Here is an 18,568-nt window from a genome sequence, read left to right on the forward strand (position 1 = left end):
GTTACTGTGAATGATTACATAAAAAAAAGACGTTTTCAATCAATATTCTCTCAAAATACGTGTTATTTTTATGCAAATAAGAGTTTAACGATGGTTAAATATCAAGACATCGGCTCTGCTAACGTATATTACTTGAGTGTGAACTGACGTTAGTAGTGCCTTTGTGTACTTTTTCTCACGAATGGGTTAGTTAGTAATTATCGAAACGTGTTTACAACTTTCAAGTAACAATGGCAAGCAATTATGTGAAGCCTGATATTGGAAACCTTCCAAACTATCACGCATTTATGACTTATGCAGCAGCCGGCCGGGGTGGCCGAGCGGTTCTAGGCGCTACAGTCTGGAACCACGCGACCGCTACGGCAGCAGGTTCGAATTCTGCCTCGGGCATGGATGTGTGTGATGTCCTTAGGTTAGTTAGGTTTAAGTAGTTCTAAGTTCTAGGGGACTGATGACCTCAGAAGTTAAGTCCCATAGTGCTCAGAGCCATTTGAACCATTTGAACGCCTGGGTATCGAGTCAAACAGAGCTTGGATGGCGTGTACATGTACAGCTGCCCATGCAGCTTCAACACGATACCACAGTTCATCAAGAGTAGTGACTGGCGTATTGTGACGAGCCAGTTGCTCGACCACCGATTCCATATTCTGCTAACAGTAATTGGATGTCGATTAACACGAGCAGCAATGTCGCGATACGATAAACCGCCATCGCGATAGGCTGCAATCCGACCTTTATCAGAGTCGGAAACGTGATGGTACGCATTTCTCCTCCTTACACGAGGCATCACAACTACGTTTCACCAGGCAACGGCGGTCAACTGCTGTTTGTGGATGAGAAATCGGTTGGAAACTTTCCTCTTGTTAGCACGGTGTAGGTGTCGCCACCGGCGCCAACCTTGTGTGAATGCTCTGAAAAGCTAATCATTTGCATATCACACCATCTTCTTCCTGTCGGTTAAATTTCGCGTCTGTAGCACGTCATCTTCGTGGTGTAGCAATTTTAATGGCCAGTAGTGTAAAATGGCCATTATAAAATGGCCACAACTTCTGAACGGTTTGGGTTAGGATGTTCAAACTGCACTGAAATTATAATGAAATCTAGACCATTATGTGCTTACAGGCGTTGATAAATATTAACGGGGTCAGTTGAAAAATGTATGGCACGACCGGGACTCGAACCCGGGACCTCCTGCTTACATGGCAGACTATCTGACTGAGCCATGGAGGACACAGAGGACAGCCTTATTTATATGGAGATGGTATCTGTTCTTCCGGACATGTCTTACCAGCCAATGATCTTCTTCAGTGCGGATACACTCACATTGCTCGAACTCTTACGGGAATCCGAAGATTGACAGCCGCGAGTAATGAGTATAGCGGACGGTAAGTTGGAAATGTGGGTCTCGCGGGGAGCGCGGCAGAGGTAAGTCCCTACAGTCGCACATCTTCTGCGTCCTCGATGGCTCGGCGCTGGCCCAGCCGCCGCCGCCTCCGGAGCTTGTCGGCCGTGTGTGGCTGTGGCTTGTGAGTACAGGGCTATTACAAATGATTGAAGCGATTTCATAAATTCACTGTAGCTCCATTCATTGACATATGGTCACGACACACTACAGATACGTAGAAAAACTCACAAAGTTTTGTTCGGCTGAAGCCGCACGTCAGGTTTCTGCCGCCAGAGCGCTCGAGAGCGCAGTGGGACAAAATGGCGACAGGTGCCGAGAAAGCGTATGTCGTGCTTGGAATGCACTCACATCAGTCAGTCATAACAGTGCAACGACACTTCAGGACGAAGTTCAACAAAGATCCACCAACTGCTAACTCCATTCGGCGATGGTATGCGCAGTTTAATGCTTCTGGATGCCTCTGTAAGGGGAAATCAACGGGTCGGCCTGCAGTGAGCGAAGAAACGGTTGAACGCGTGCGGGCAAGTTTCACGCGTAGCCCGCGGAAGTCGACGAATAAAGCAAGCAGGGAGCTAAACGTACCACAGCGGACGGTTTGGAAAATCTTACGGAAAAGGCTAAAGCAGAAGCCTTACCGTTTACAATTGCTACAAGCCCTGACACCCGATGACAAAGTCAAACGCTTTGAATTTTCGGCGCGGTTGCAACAGCTCGTCGAAGAGGATGCGTTCAGTGCGAAACTTGCTTTCAGTGATGAAGCAACATTTTTTCTTAATAGTGAAGTGAACAGACACAATGTGCGAATCTGGGCGGTAGAGAATCCTCACGCATTCGTGCAGCAAATTCGCAATTCACCAAAAGTTAACGTGTTTTGTGCAATCTCACGGTTTAAAGTTTACGGCCCCTTTTTCTTCTGCGAAAAAAACATTACAGGACACGTGTATCTGGACATGCTGGAAAATTGGCTCATGCCACAACTGGAGACCGACAGCGCCGACTTCATCTTTCAACAGGATGGTGCTCCACCGCACTTCCATCATGATGTTCGGCATTTCTTAAACAGGAGATTGGAAAACCGATGGATCGGTCGTGGTGGAGATCATGATCAGCAATTCATGTCATGGCCTCCACGCTCTCCCGACTTAACCCCATGCGATTTCTTTCTCTGGGGTTATGTGAAAGATTCAGTGTTTAAACCTCCTCTACCAAGAAACGTGCCAGAACTGCGAGCTCGCATCAACGATGCTTTCGAACTCATTGATGGGGACATGCTGCGCCCAGTGTGGGAGGAACTTGATTATCGGCTTGATGTCTGCCGAATCACTAAAGGGGCACATACCGATCATTTGTGAATGCCTAAAAAAACTTTTTGAGTTTTTGTATGTGTGTGCAAAGCATTGTGAAAATATCTCAAATAATAAAGTTATTGTAGAGCTGTGAAATCGCTTCAATCATTTGTAATAACCCTGTACAACATAGCCGTCCACTTATGGAAGCTCAGGTTAGGAAGTCTACGTTGAAATTTTCATTCCCGTTCGAATATGACAGGCCGAAATATTATGAAATCGACGACTGGTTGTTCTAAAAGATAGGTTTATAAGATGCTGACGTTCACGGGTTGTCAAATTATTTCCTTGGTATGTTAAAGTGCGAGACGTTGAAACGTGCGCGCGGATTATGCAAAAACAGGCGGTTTCGCGAACTTTCTTCATATCAGTGGTGAATGAAGCTACGCTGGTTTAGGGTTGCGATCTGCTAGCATATTCAGCCTCCCATTTGAACTGGTTCGATCTCATCAAACAAGTGTTAACGCATTATGGGACGGTTTTGCAGGTTACTGGTGAGAAATGGAGAAGCAATAAACATTTCAGTGGTGTGCGAAATGTTAGAATTGATCTTCATAAGCATATCCCGTCGTATATTATGGTTCAAGGCTTGAGAGCCTTAGTTGTTTTTGATGGTCAACCAACGACCTGCGTAGTAAGCGGATCCACAGGGCAACCTGTCCCTGTGTCAAATTTTAAGGAGGGGAAATCAGGCACCCACTTCCGCTGGCGATGTGCGACATCAACAGAAACTGTCGTATGCGGAGACCTTATCAGCCCCATTACAGGAAGCCCGGAATGGGCAGAGCCCTGACGTATCACATCAGGGAGAAAATGGAGGAAATCTGGATTCAGCTGCACGTAGCCTACTGACAACTGAACAGAGTTCAACGGCTGTAAGTAGCTAAAGGTCTAGATTTGATTATAATTTCATCCTCCGAGAGCTGCAAGATCATCAATGATACCTGTACAGATACCAGCTTCATTTATTCAAACTGCACGGTTGGCCGCGGGGCATGATGGGAATTAGTATGTGCATGTACGGTTTAGTGTAGCAACGAAGCTCACTTTTATTTGGATGGGATCGTCAGTAAGCAAATTCCGCAAACAGAGATCATGTGAAACTCAGCTCGCCCTATTTGCCCAAGAAATTCACAGTGCCGTAGACACTGGCGAGCAGATTGATGCCGTATTCCTGGACTTCAGGAAGGCATTTGATACGGTTCCGCACTTACGTTTAGTGAAAAAAATACGAGCTTACGGAATATCGGACCAGGTTTGTGATTGGATTCAGGATTTCCTAGAAGAAAGAACACAACATGTCATTCTTAACGGTTCAAAATCTGCAGATGTAGAGGTAATTTCGGGAGTACCGCAGGGAAGCGTGATAGGACCTTTATTGTTTACAATATACATAAATGACTTAGTTGACAACATCGGTAGCTCCGTGAGGCTATTTGCAGATGACACGGTTGTCTACAAGAAAGTAGCAACATCAGAAGACTCGTACGTACTCCAGGAGGACCTGCAGAGGATTAATGCATGGTGCGACAGCTGGCAGCTTTCCCTAAACGTAGATAAATGTAATATAATGCGCATACATAGGGGCAGAAATCCATTCCAGTACGATTATGCCATAGGTGGTAAATCATTGGAAGCGGTAACGACCGTAAAATACTTAGGAGTTACTATCCGGAGCGATCTGAAGTGGAATGATCACATAAAACAAATAGTGGGAAAAGCAGTAGTGGGAAAAGCAGGCGCCAGGTTGAGATTCATAGGAAGAATTCTAAGAAAATGTGACTCATCGACGAAAGAAGTAGCTTACAAAACGCTTGTTCGTCCGATTCTTGAGTATTGCTCATCAGTATGGGACCCTTACCAGGTTGGATTAATAGAAGAGATAGACATGATCCAGCGAAAAGCAGCGCGATTCGTCATGGGGACATTTAGTCAGCGCGAGAGCGTTACGGAGATGCTGAACAAGCTCCAGTGGCGGACACTTCAAGAAAGGCGTTACGCAATACGGAGAGGTTTATTATCGAAATTACGAGAGAGCACATTCCGGGAAGAGATGGGCAACATATTACTACCGCCCACATATATCTCGCGTAATGATCACAACGAAAAGATCCGAGAAATTAGAGCAAATACGGAGACTTACAAGCAGTCGTTCTTCCCACGCACAATTCGTGAATGGAACAGGGAAGGGGGGATCAGATAGTGGTACAATAAGTACCCTCCGCCACACACCGTAAGGTGGCTCGCGGAGTATAGATGTAGATGTAGATGTAGATGGGGGACTGAGGATTCGCATTTCGCGATCGAGAAGTCTCTTCACCCTCAACGGGTGACTGTGTGGTGTGCAGTGTGCAGTCACGGAATAATAGGTGCAGTATTCCTTGATGGCGCGTAACTACCGAACTATACGTGAAGGTTATGGAAGACGATTTCATCTCCATTATCCAAAGTGACCCCGATTTCGACACGATGTGGTTCATGGAAGAGGGAGCTCGATACCATCGAACCACGATGTCCTGGAGGAGCACTTTGGGGACCGCATTCTGGCTCTGGGGTACCCAGACGCCACTGGCATGGGCCTCGGTTGCCTGCCATATTGTCCGGATCTGAACACGTTTGGCTCCTTTTTGTGGGGGTACAACAATAACCCCAAAACCACTGCTGAGCTGAGAAGAGCAATTCAGGAGGTCATCGACAGTATCGATCATTCGACACTTCAGCAGGTCATGCAGAATTTCGCAATTCATCTGCGTCACATCATCGCCAATGAGGGCAGGCATATCGAATATAACTTAAATCTGAATATCTGTAGTGACGTTTACATGTTGAATAAAGTGTGTGCGCTCCGTAGTTTGTAGCTAATTTATGTTTTTTTTTCATTTCATATACGAGGGTCGTTCAGTAATTAGACAGACAAATCGGTCTGGAGAAAAAAGCGTTTATATTACAAAACAGTACTTTTTCTAATTTTCAACGTAATCCCCTAAACATTCATAGAATTGTTCCAACGGGCTACAAGCTTTATTCCGGCTGCAAATAACTCTTTATCTTGATGTTTGAACCAACTTCCCACAAACTTTTTCACGTCCTCTATCTTCATCCCATGTAATGCCTCCACCAAACAAATGGAAATCAGTAGGTGCTGAATCAGAACTGTAAGAGGGATTAGGTAGCACTTCCCAACCCATTTTGCCGATGGTTTCATGGATTAGTTGGGAAATATGAGGATGTACGTTGTCTTGCTGGAGAATCACACCTCTCCTCTGAGATCCACGACGTCTCTCGTGGCTGGCCTCACCTTGTTTGAAAGCAATCCGAGTAGCATTGATTGTTCATTGTACGCTGCTCTTCGAGATAACCACAAAAACTGGGCCTTCGGCATCCCAAAACACCGTCAACATGACTTTTCCTGCTGATGCTTGCGTTTTGAATTTTTTTCTTGACAGGTGAGGTGGTGTGCTTCCACTCCATGCTTTGTCTTTTTGATTCTGGTTCATAATAGTGAACCCAAGTTTCATCACAAGTCGAAATTTTGTTGAGGAAGTGCTCACCTTCTCTTTCATAAAGTTCCTTGAGCTCTGTGCACACTCTCAAAATTGTTTCCTTGTGAAGCCGCGTCAACTCCTTTGGGACCCATCTTGCACATGTTTTGCAGAACTTCAGCTTGTTACAGATAAGGTTGTGAACTGTACCAGTACTAACTTGAACTTTATCAACTTTCATTTCTACAGTCACACGGCGGTCGGCACGAATAATGTCATCAACTCGACTTTCAAGTGAGGGAGCTGAAACTGCAACTGGTCGGCCAGAACGGTGTTGGTCAGTCACTGAGTCGCGACCATTTTTTAACTGCTCTACCCCCTTGTAAATATTTGCACGATCCCTACAACCTTCATCATAAACCTTAGACATCCTACAGTATATATTCACTTCACCATGTAAAAAACGAATAACAAAACGTTGTTCAACTAATGTGTGCGTTTCAAGCGTACTTGTCATCTTGAAATGTATTCTTGAGGTTATAAACAAAACAATGTCGATACATCAGCTGATCAGAGCTCATTCCAGTGATGCCAACTTAAACCCATAAAAGTACCAAACTTACCCTACTAACAGGTTTTTCCCCAGACCAATTTGTCTCTTTAATTATTTAATGACCCTCATAATTCAATAATTGTCACCCTGTACATCGCGAATGCCCGTACATCGTGCTGCAAAGTTCGTGCATCCAAAGTTCCTGCACCGTTGCTGCACGTTGTCGTCACCCATGACTGCTACGTTAAGTGGGCTGCATAAAATCAGGCGGAATCCCTCAGCACGAACTTCACAATCGGCAGGAACTTCTAGGCATCTTTACGTGCTCACTGTGCGTTCAAAGTGAAATATGCGACTCGACACTATCGACGTGCATACGAGGCACACTGCGCAACACATCTGCGCAAAGCTTCACCTGATTTTCACTCTGTTGTTAATTTCGCGACAGATAAGACCTCTGAAAAATATCCCTCGTATATACATCGTCCGTCGAAATAGTTCCGAGACAGATTTAATTCCTGGCGTATACGCGATGTCAGATCAGTAACTATGGTGACAGCCTGAACTAACAACTGTAAACAACAGATGTTCATTGGAGCAATCAGCTGTTAGCAGGTGGTGTTCAACACTGGACGTTGAAACTTCTTTATTTAAATGAGTGTGTCTGTACTTAAAATGCAGAATGACTGAGAAAGTGAAACTTCTATATTATTTGATTCTGAAAGAGCTGAGTAAAACTGAACGTACTGAGCCTACTTTCTCTACTTTTTCTTGTCATGTCGACACTGATCCGCAATATTCTAGCGCAACGCAATCTTACTGCTCAAAAAAATTACAACCTGACTTCAAATAATTAATTCAAAAGAATGGCCCTGACGAAAAATAAATCTAAACAATAACCTATGGTTGGGAAGGGAGTGAGACAGGGTTGAAGCCTTTCCCCGATGTTAATCAATCTGTATATTGAGCAAGCAGTGAAGGAAACAAAAGAAAAATTCGGAGTCGGTGTTAAAATCCACGAGGAAGAAATAAAAACTTTGAGGTTCACCGATGACATTCTAATTCTATCAGAGACAGCAAAAGACTTGGAAGAGCAGTTGAACGGAATGGATAGTGTCTTGAAAGGAGGATATAAGATGAACGTCAACAAAAGCAAAACGAGGATAATGGAATGTAGTCGAATTAAGCCGAGTGATGCTAAGGGAATTAGATTAGGAAATGAGACACTTAAAGTAGTAAAGGAGTTTTGCTATTTTGGGAGCAAAATAACTGATGATGGTCGAAGTAGAGAGGATATAAAATATAGAGTGGCAATGGCAAGGAAAGCGTTTCTAAAGAAGAGAAATTTGTTAACATCGAGTACAGATTTAAGTGTCAGGAAGTCGTTTCTGAAAGTATTTGTATGGAGTGTAGCCATGTATGGAAGTGAAACATGGACGATAAATAGTATGGACAAGAAGAGAATAGAAGCTTTCGAAATGTGGTGCTACAGAAGAATGCTGAAGATTAGATGGGTAGATCACATAACTAATGAGGAGGTATTGAATAGGATTGGGGAGAAGAGAAGTTAGTGGCACAACTTGACTAGAAGAAGGGATCGGTTGGTAGGACATTTCTGAGGCATCAAGGGATCGCCAATTTAGTATTGGAGGGCAGCGTGAAGGGTAAAAATCGTAGAGGGAGACCAAGAGATGAATACGCTAAGCAGATTCAGAAGGATGTAGGTTGCAGTAGGCACTGGCAGATGAAGAAGCTTGCACAGGATAGAGTAGCATGGAGAGCTGCGTCAAACCAGTCTCAGGACTGAAGACCACAACAACAACAACAACAACCTATACATTTCATTAAGCACTTACCTGACAAAAATCTTCATTACGCGAACTACTGCAATACAGTGAGCGTCAATGCTGCCAGCTAAATAAAAGATTCTAACTACCAAAGCCACTAACTACTAATAGGCATGTGGTTAGCAAAACAAATTTTTTGTTGCCAAGCAAATAACGTATTTTTTTACCTTAATACTGTGACATCCAGTTCAAACACGAATATAAACCGTAATTGACATGTAATACAGAGGTATATAATCATGAATGATATTGAATCTCCAAGTCGAACATGTACAGATCGTTATCCTACGCTAACACTTCAGACCTCTACCCTCCATCAATGCTTACTTCTCACATTTAACATCCATCACTGCTGGCTGTTCACCTCTAACTGCCCAACAGTATTTCCATCGATAATATTCTTCTCGGGTATGCAGCCGGATCATAACGTCTTCATGACACAATATTTCCGCGGTCCATCTGGCCGCCATCTTCAGGTGAGAGTGCTGGTGCACGAACTCGCCGGAACTGACTTCCTAGCGGCGAGTTCGTGCACCAGCACTCTCACCTGAAGATGGCGGCCAGATGGACCGCGGAAATATTGTGTCATGAAGACGTTATGATCCGGCTGCATACCCGAGAAGAATATTATCAATTATTACGCCGGGAAAGCCTTCGTAGCCACAGTATTTCCATCACTGCTGGCGACTACCCATCTAATCTTCTGTAGCACCACATTTCGAAAGCTTCTATTCTTGCCCAACTGCCCTACAGCACTGGGTGAGTCCGACCAGCCACAGAGTCTCTTACAAAGAAAGCGCAGCCAGAGATCCAATGTAAAGCGCTACACAGCGCTGCCAACACAGAAGCAGCCCACTTACAACGTGTGGCAGTAGTGTGCCAACATTGTTGTGTCACAAATCACAAAGGAGAAACTTCTCTAAACCAAGTGTTCTAGATATTTCACAGCATATTTCGAAGAGGAGAAAAGTGCGTTCAGAGTTTGTCCCACACACTGCGCCTCCCCAACGACACATGGAAGACTGCAGCGATTTGGTTGAACTGCAAAATGAGGAAAATTCTTATCCTGAGGAAGAAATTTTCTGACAGTTTGACATGGTTGTTTGAACTTCCTGTGGGTACTTAAGTGACGTGGAAGGGGGGGGGGGGGGGGTGGCACACCATGTATAACACCTGAAACCTTAAAACCACCTTCTCAACTTTTCTTTATTTTTTTTTTATTAATTCTGCCACGAAACTTTTGAGACTGAGGCAGTATGCTCTGCACATTGGCAGGCTGTGACGGAATCATGACCCTCCTCTTTCCGAAAAACATGTTAGTAAAAGAGTAAATAAATAATTTATTTGATTAAGAGTGGAGGTCGTAATATTTCACCCCAACTAGTATGCAACAAAAATAACTTCAGACATTCTAAGTACATTGTTGAATAGAGTAGTCACCATTCTTGCACTAGTTAATTATCACTGATTAGATATAACTACAATCAAAATATGTTTTACTTGAATGTCTCCCTTGCTTCCTGCTCTTTGCCTAGTGTTTGTTAAGTGGTGGTTGAAACACATTCCCTCCCCTTTCTTGTGACATATTAACACCAGATCAGCTGTTCACGACGTAACTTCTGTAAGTGAGACAAATGAAAAACATCTTCAGTCGCGTGACATAGCATCTTTATACGTCAATATCTAAACACAGATTGAACCCTCTGCCAGGCACTTAACTGTGATAAGCTGACTAGCGATGTAGATGTACACATGCTCGCTAGCATAGTATGTTTACATATCAAAAACTGCTCACAGACTCCGTAGCAGAACATCTCTACGTATCAAAAACAAAATACAAAATCTCTAATAGAATTTTTCATATAAAAAAACCAGACTCAATCTCGCTGGCATAGTATCTTTACTCATTAAAAGCTAAACATAGACTCTACGAACTGAGGCGGAACGCCCACATTTATGATCTCACATTTCACACGAGAAACAGAAACTTTTTGATTTGTTCAAATGTGTGTGAAATCTTATGGGACTTAACTGCTAAGGTCATCAGTCCCTAAGCTTACACACTACTTAACCTAAATTATCCTAAGGACAAACACATACCCATGCCCGAGGGAGGACTCGAACCTCCGCCAGGACCAGCCGCACAGTCCTTGACTGCAGCGAATGAGACCGCTCGGCTAATTCCGCGCAGCCTTTTTAATTTCAAAAATTTTATGATTAGCACATTAATTTAGACAAAAGTATAAATTTTTAGAAACTCGAGAGTAATGCTTAGCAGACTATAGTACTGGTCACTGAAATCTTATTCAATTTCACAAAAGAACGTTAGAGAATAAGGAAGTTTTTATGATCATTCACTTTTCAAATAAATCGTTTATGGAAATGAAAAACGTACTTCAAAAAGTGGACAAAGCGGATTTCATACAAAAAATTTTTACTTTTCTACTAATTTTAGGCAATACAAACTTTTGTAGGTATTATAATTTTGTTATATTTCATTATATAAAATATTTTTAATAACACTATCTACATTGTTGCAATTGTGAAATTGATAACTAATTACTGAATAACAAAATTTAATGCGAAACACCTTTAATAAAATTTAAATGGGACATATTGATCATGCTGTTATGTATTTACTAGACGGTAGAAAAGACATATAAAGTGTTATTTGGACCATTAGTTTTCCTTTTCTTCCTAATTAATTCATTTACTCTAAAATAAATGATATGAGGACAGGCCTTTAATACTATACGTTAAACATACCTGTTGTGCTTGACTACAGCTCAAGAGAAATGCTTTTATTAATTACAACGCATGCTGAATGAAATTAGTACTTGTATGTGATCACACATATTGCATAATTCAGAAACAAGTTAGTATCGAGAGCGCTTACAAATATTGGTATCGACTACTATAGTAATGGAGATTTACCTAGCCTCTAGATACATTTCACAGTAACGGCGAGTTCTATATGCCCTCGATTTCTTCGAAGTACCCAGAGCCACAAATAAAGTTGACCAGTATGATCGATATTTGTAGCGGGATCAGTAACAAACTTAAAGTGAAAACTTTGACCGTAATGTAGGTGAAGGATTTCTGCTACCTTGGAAGTGAAATAACCAATGGCGGATGAAGCAGTCAGGGTATAAGAAGGACTGTGGGAAAAGCGGAATAGAAGAGAATCGCAGCGTTTGAGATGTGGTACTACAGAAGAATGTTGAAAATTAGGTGGTTTGATAAGGTAACGAATGAGGAGGTTGACTGCAGAAACGGCGAAGGGTCCACAGCATGAGAGAACAACGGCTCGTTTCGAAACTTCCTCGCAGATTAAAACTGTGCGTCGGACCGAGACTCGAACTCGGGACCTTTGCTTTTCACGGGCAAGTGCTCTACCGACTGAGCTACCCAAGCACGACTCACGCCCCGTCCTCACAGCTTAACTTCTGCCAGTATCTCGTCTCCTACCTTCCAAACTGTACAGAAGCTCTCCTGCGAACCTTCCAGAACTAGCACTCCTGAAAGAAAGAATATTGCGGAGACATGGCTTAGCCACAGCCTGGGGGATGTTTCCAGAATGAGATTTTCACTCTGCAGCGGAGTGTGCGCTGATATGAAACTTCCTGGCACATTAAAACTGTGTGCCGGACCGAGACTAGATCTCGGGACCTTTGCCTTTCGCGGGCAAGTGCTCTACCGACTGAGCTACCCAAGCACGACTCACGCCCCGTTCTCACAGCTTTACTTCCGCCATTACCTCGTCTCCTACCTTCCAAACTTCACAGAAGCTCTCCTCCTGCGAACCTTGCAGAACTAGCACTCCTGAAAGAAAGGATTCCTTAATTTGAGCATAACTTTATTTACTATCAAGTTAGGTCGCATTTTCTTCAGAACAAGGCAACCTTTTTTTTCCGTACAAATTCCTCTCCTGTGCCATTCTTTTCATCTTCCACTTGCAACCTGTGTCCTCAATTATTTGCTGGATGTATTCCAATCTCTGCCTTTCTTTACAGTTTTTACCCTCTATCTAGTACCATGGAAGTTTATTCCGTGATGTCTTAACAGATGTCCTACCATCCCGTCCCTTCTTCTTGACAGTGTTCTCCATATATTCCTTTCCCCGATGATTCTGCGGAGACCTCCGCATTCCTTATCAGTCCACCTAATTTCAATATTTTCTGTAGTACAACTCAAATGCTTGGATTCTTTCTGTTCCGCTTTTTTCACAGTCCACACTTCAATACCATACAATGCCGTGCTCCGAACGGACATTCTCAGAAATTTGTTCTTCAAATTAAGATCTGTAATCGACACTAGTAGACTTCTCTTGGCCAGGAATGGTCTCTTTGCCTGTGCCAATCTGCTTTTTGTGTCCTCCTTTCTTCCTCCATCATATGTTTTTTGCTTAACTTCATCTAGTTCCTGCTATCCAAATTTGATGTTAAGTTTATCGCTAACCTCCGTTCTGGCACTCCTCACTACTTCCGCCTTCCTTCGGTTTACTCCCAGTCTGTATTCTGTACTTACTGAGCTGTTGATTACATTCAATACATCTTGTAATCCTTCTTTACTCCCACTGAGGATAGCAGTATCATCAGCGAATCTTATCACTAATATTCTTTGAAACGTCCCCTTTGAAAAATTAAGAATGACAGGGCTGGAAAAACTTCTACGTTATTTGATTTCAAACGGCTGAGCAAAACTCAACGCAATCAAACAGTTTTCTCTTTACTTTTTCTGTTCATCACTAAACTGACACACAATATTTTTAGCGCAACGCAGTCTGACTTTCAATAATCCCTATCTGGACGTGCGTCCGCCAGAAAAAGGAAATTTGTAAAGATGGATGTCATGAATTGATAGATTATATATATGATGACTTTTGAACACTATTAAGGTAAATACATTGTTTGTTCTCTATCTAAATCTTTCATTTGTTAAGTATGCCTATCAGTAGTTAGTGCCTTCAGTAGTTAGAATCTTTTATTTAGCTGGCAGTATTGGCGCTCGCTCTATTGCAGTAGTTCGAGTAACGAAGATTTTTGTGAGGTAAATGATTCATGAAGGGTATAGGTTATTGTTAGTTAGGGCCATTCTTTTGTAGCCATTATTGAAACTCAGATTGTGTTGCGCTAAAAATATTGTGTGTCAGTTTAGTGATGATCAGAATAAGTAAAGAGAAAACTGTTTGAGTACGTTGAGTTTTCCTCAGCTGTTTGAAATCAAATAACGTAGAAGTTTTTACAGCACTGTTATTCTTAATTTTTCAAATAGGACGTTTCACCTCTCATCCTGAAATTTAACTCCTCTCTTGAACCATTCCTTTATTTCCGTCAGAGCTTTTCCCAGGACTTCGTTCTTGGTCTTACATTCTTACTATTCCCTCTTGGTTCTTGTATATGTTGCACATTATCCATCTTTCCCGACACCTTACTCCTATTTCTCGCAGAATCCGGAACGTGTTGTATCATTTTACACTGTCGAATGCTTTTCCCAGGTCGACAAATCCTATTATCGTCAATTTCGAAATCTTGCTTCCAATATCAACTGCCTGTCTGGTGCCCTTGCCTTTCAGAAAGTCAAGGTCATGGTCATCCAACCGATCCTCAATTTCTTTTCCAGTCTTCTATTTATTATTCTTGGCTCTGAGCACTGTGGAACTTAACATCTGAGGTCATCAGTCCCCTAGAACTTAGAACTATTTAAACCTAACTAACTTAAGGACATCAAAGACATCCATGCCCGAGGCAGGATTCGAACCTGCGACCGTAGTGGTCGCGCGGTACCAGACTGAAGCGCCTAGAACCGCTCGACCACACCGGCCGGCTAACATTTTTGTCAGCAACTTCGGCGCATGAGCCGTTAAGCTGATTGTATGATAGTTCTCGCACTTGTCGGCTCTTGCTATCTTCGGAATTGTGTGGATGATGTTTCTAGAGATTCCGGTGGTATGGTTCCAGACTCAGTTATTCTACACACAGACTTTAATAGTCCCTTAATTGTCGTCTGCTCCACTATCTTCAGAGATTAGAAAGCAGTGTTGTCTGTAACTTGTGCCTTATTTGATCTCAGGTCTTTTAAAGATCTCATGAACTCTGACAACTAAAATAGATGAACGTAGTGCTAGATAAATTAATGTATAAATCCGTGTATGGCTTTACCATGTTGAGAAGTTACCATTTATGTAGTCACTGGTACCGTTTCCATTTTTGGAAAAGTAATTATCGTAGTGACAATTATTTAACAAGAGTCCGTCAATGTTAGGGCGATTTTCTTAGGACTTACTGTGGAATTTGAGCAATCGTGTCGTAGTTAAGAGAAGGTTATTCTCGTTATTCACACAACTTTGCTCTTTCTGTCCACTGAGGTGTGGCCGCAATTGACGCTGTGTCAGAAGCAGTTTTGCACTACATACACGTTTCAGTTATCGCCTCCCGATCTGTGAGCATCAATATTAGCTTTTATGTAATACCATATGTACGGAATTCATTCGATACATTGATTGTCGCCTACGTATCGACCGGTTTCCTGACCTCTAAGACGCAACATATTCATAACAGATACACTTGCTTTCTCGCGCAATACACAATCTACACTCCTGGAAATTGAAATAAGAACACCGTGAATTCATTGTCCCAGGAAGGGGAAACTTTATTGACACATTCCTGGGGTCAGATACATCACATGATCACACTGACAGAACCACAGGCACATAGACACAGGCAACAGAGCATGGACAATGTCGGCACTAGTACAGTGTATATCCACCTTTCGCAGCAATGCAGGCTGCTATTCTCCCATGGAGACGATCGTAGAGATGCTGGATGTAGTCCTGTGGAACGGCTTGCCATGCCATTTCCACCTGGCGCCTCAGTTGGACCAGCGTTCGTGCTGGACGTGCAGACCGCGTGAGACGACGCTTCATCCAGTCCCAAACATGCTCAATGGGGGACAGATCCGGAGATCTTCCTGGCCAGGGTAGTTGACTTACACCTTCTAGAGCACGTTGGGTGGCACGGGGTACATGTGGACGTGCATTGTCCTGTTGGAACAGCAAGTTACCTTGCCGGTCTAGGAACGGTAGAACGATGGGTTCGATGACGGTTTGGATGTACCGTGCACTATTCAGTGTCCCCTCGACGATCACCAGTGGTGTACGGCCAGTGTAGGAGATCGCTCCCCACACCATGATGCCGGGTGTTGGCCCTGTGTGCCTCGGTCGTATGCAGTCCTGATTGTGGCGTTCACCTGAACGGCGCCAAACACGCATACGACCATCATTGGCACCAAGGCAGAAGCGACTCTCATCGCTGAAGACGAAACGTCTCCATTCGTCCCTCCATGCACGCCTGTCGCGACACCACTGGAGGCGGGCTGCACGATGTTGGGGCGTGAGCGGAAGACGGCCTAACGGTGTGCGGGACCGTAGCCCAGCTTCATGGAGACGGTTGCGAATGGTCCTCGCCGATACCCCAGGAGCAACAGTGTCCCTAATTTGCTGGGAAGTGGCGGTGCGGTCCCCTACGGCACTGCGTAGGATCCTACGGTCTTGGCGTGCATCCGTGCGTCGCTGCGGTCCGGTCCCAGGTCGACGGGCACGTGCACCTTCCACCGACCACTGGCGACAACATCGATGTACTGTGGAGACCTCACGCCCCACGTGTTGAGCAATTCGGCGGTACGTCCACCCGGCCTCCCGCATGCCCACTATGCGCCCTCGCTCAAAGTCCGTCAACTGCACATACGGTTCACGTCCACGCTGTCGCGGCATGCTACCAGTGTTAAAGACTGCGATGGAGCTCCGTATGCCACGGCAAACTGGCTGACACTGACGGCGGCGGTGCACAAATGCTGCGCAGCTAGCGCCATGCGACGGCCAACACCGCGGTTCCTGGTGTGTCCGCTGTGCCGTGCGTGTGATCATTGCTTGTACAGCCCTCTCGCAGTGTCCGGAGCAAGTATGGTGGGTCTGACACACCGGTGTCAATGTGTTCTTTTTTCCATTTCCAGGAGTGTATATACACCGAGAAGCCGAACGTCATAGGATACCTCCTTTGCCCCAGCATTGTGCAACAACTCGACGAGGCATGGACTCAAAAAGTCGTTGCAAACCCTTGCAAAATACTGAGTCATGCAGCGTCTATAGCCGTCAATATTTGCGAAAGTGTTGCCAGTGCAGGATTTTGTGAACAAACTGATCTCTCGATTATGCCCGTAAATGTTGCCTGGAATTTATTTCGGACGAGTTGGATAGTCAGATCATTCGTTATAACGGTCCAGAATGTTCTTCAAACCAATTGCGCCGGTAACATGGCGCATTGTCATCCATAAAAATACAGGGTGATTCAAAAAGAATACCACAACTTTAGAAATTTAAAACCCTGCAACGACAAAAGGCAGAGCTAAGCACTATCTGTCGGCGAATCAAGGGAGCTATAAAAGTTTCATTTAGTTGTACATTTGTTCGCTTGAGGCGCTGTTGACTAGGCGTCAGCGTCAGTTGATGCTAAGATGGCGACCGCTCAACAGAAAGCTTTTTGTGTTATTGAGTACGGCAGGAGTGAATCGACGACAGTTGTTCAGCGTGCATTTCGAACGAAGTATGGTGTTAAACCTCCTGATAGGTGGTGTATTAAACGTTGGTATAAGCAGTTTACAGAGAATGGGTGTTTGTGCAAAGGGAAAACTTCTGGACGGCCGAGAACGAGTGATGAAAATGTAGCACGCATCCAGCAAGCATTTGTTCGCAGCCCCGGAAAATCAACTCGCAGAGCTAGCAGAGAGCTGCAAATTCCACAATCAACTGTATGGACAGTCCTACGAAAAAGGTTAGTTTTGAAACCTGAACGTCAACTACCCGAGGCGATGGATCGGCCGCCAGGCAGCCCGTGACAGAGCACTTCATCACTGGCCTCCAAGAAGCCCTGATCTTACCCCCTGCGATTTTTTCTTATGGGGGTATGTTAAGGATATGGTGTTTCGGCCACCTCTCCCAGCCACCATTGATGATTTGAAACGAGAAATAACAGCAGCTATCCAAACTGTTACGCCTGATATGCTACAGAGAGTGTGGAAGGAGTTGGAGTATCGGATTGATATTGCTCGAGTGTCTGGAGGGGGCCATATTGAACATCTCTGAACTTGTTTTTGAGTGAAAAAAAAAACCTTTTTAAATACTCTTTGTAATGATGTATAACAGAAGGTTATATTATGTTTCTTTCATTAAATACACATTTTTTAAGTTGTGGTATTCTTTTTGAATGACCCTGTACTATCGTTTGGGAATATGGAGCTCACGAATTGCTGCAAACGCTCTCCAAGCAGCCGACCACAGCCATTTCCAGTCAACGATCCGTTCAGTTGGACCAGAGGACCCAGCTCGGTCCATTATGAAGCCACCACCCCCATGCACTGTGACGTTTTGAAAACTTAGGTCCATGGACTCGTGGGGTTTGCGCAACACTCTAAACCTACCATCAGCTCTTACAAACTGAAATCCGGGCTTATCTGACCAGACCACGGTTTCCCAGTCGCCAATCGATATGGTCAGGAGCCAAAAGAGGCGCCGCAGGCGATGGCGTGCTGTTACCAAAGGCACACCCGTCGATCATCTGCTGGCGTCCCCCTCTAACGCCAAATTTCGCGTTTTGTCCTAACGGTTGCGTTCGTCGTACGTCCCACATTTATTTCTGCGATTATTTAACGCAGTGTTGCGTGTCTGTTAGCACCGACAAGTCCACGCAATCGCCGGCGCACTCGGTAGTTAAGTGAACACCGTCTCCCACTGGGATGTCCGTGGTGAGAAGTAATGCCTGAAATTCAGTATTCTCGACACACTATTGACAATATGGATCTCGGAAAATTGAATTTCCTAATTATTTCCTAAATGAAATGTCCCATGCGTCTAGCTCCAACTACCATCCCGCGATCATAGT

The 18,568-nt window shown here is 44.1% G+C and overlaps 1 protein-coding gene and 1 non-coding gene across 2 annotated transcripts in view; one reads left to right on the plus strand and one right to left on the minus strand.

Annotated features, from left to right (window-relative positions):
* Positions 1–18,568, plus strand: part of LOC124552360 (NK1 transcription factor-related protein 2) — a 157,670-nt gene that overhangs the window by 71,605 nt on the left and 67,497 nt on the right. The gene's annotated exons all lie outside the window — the stretch shown is intronic.
* On the minus strand, positions 11,973–12,047 carry Trnah-gug. The gene has a single exon. It is a non-coding gene; the product is annotated as a tRNA-His (tRNA).

Source organism: Schistocerca americana, chromosome 10, assembly GCF_021461395.2.
Source record: "Schistocerca americana isolate TAMUIC-IGC-003095 chromosome 10, iqSchAmer2.1, whole genome shotgun sequence".
NCBI lineage: Eukaryota > Metazoa > Arthropoda > Insecta > Orthoptera > Acrididae > Schistocerca > Schistocerca americana.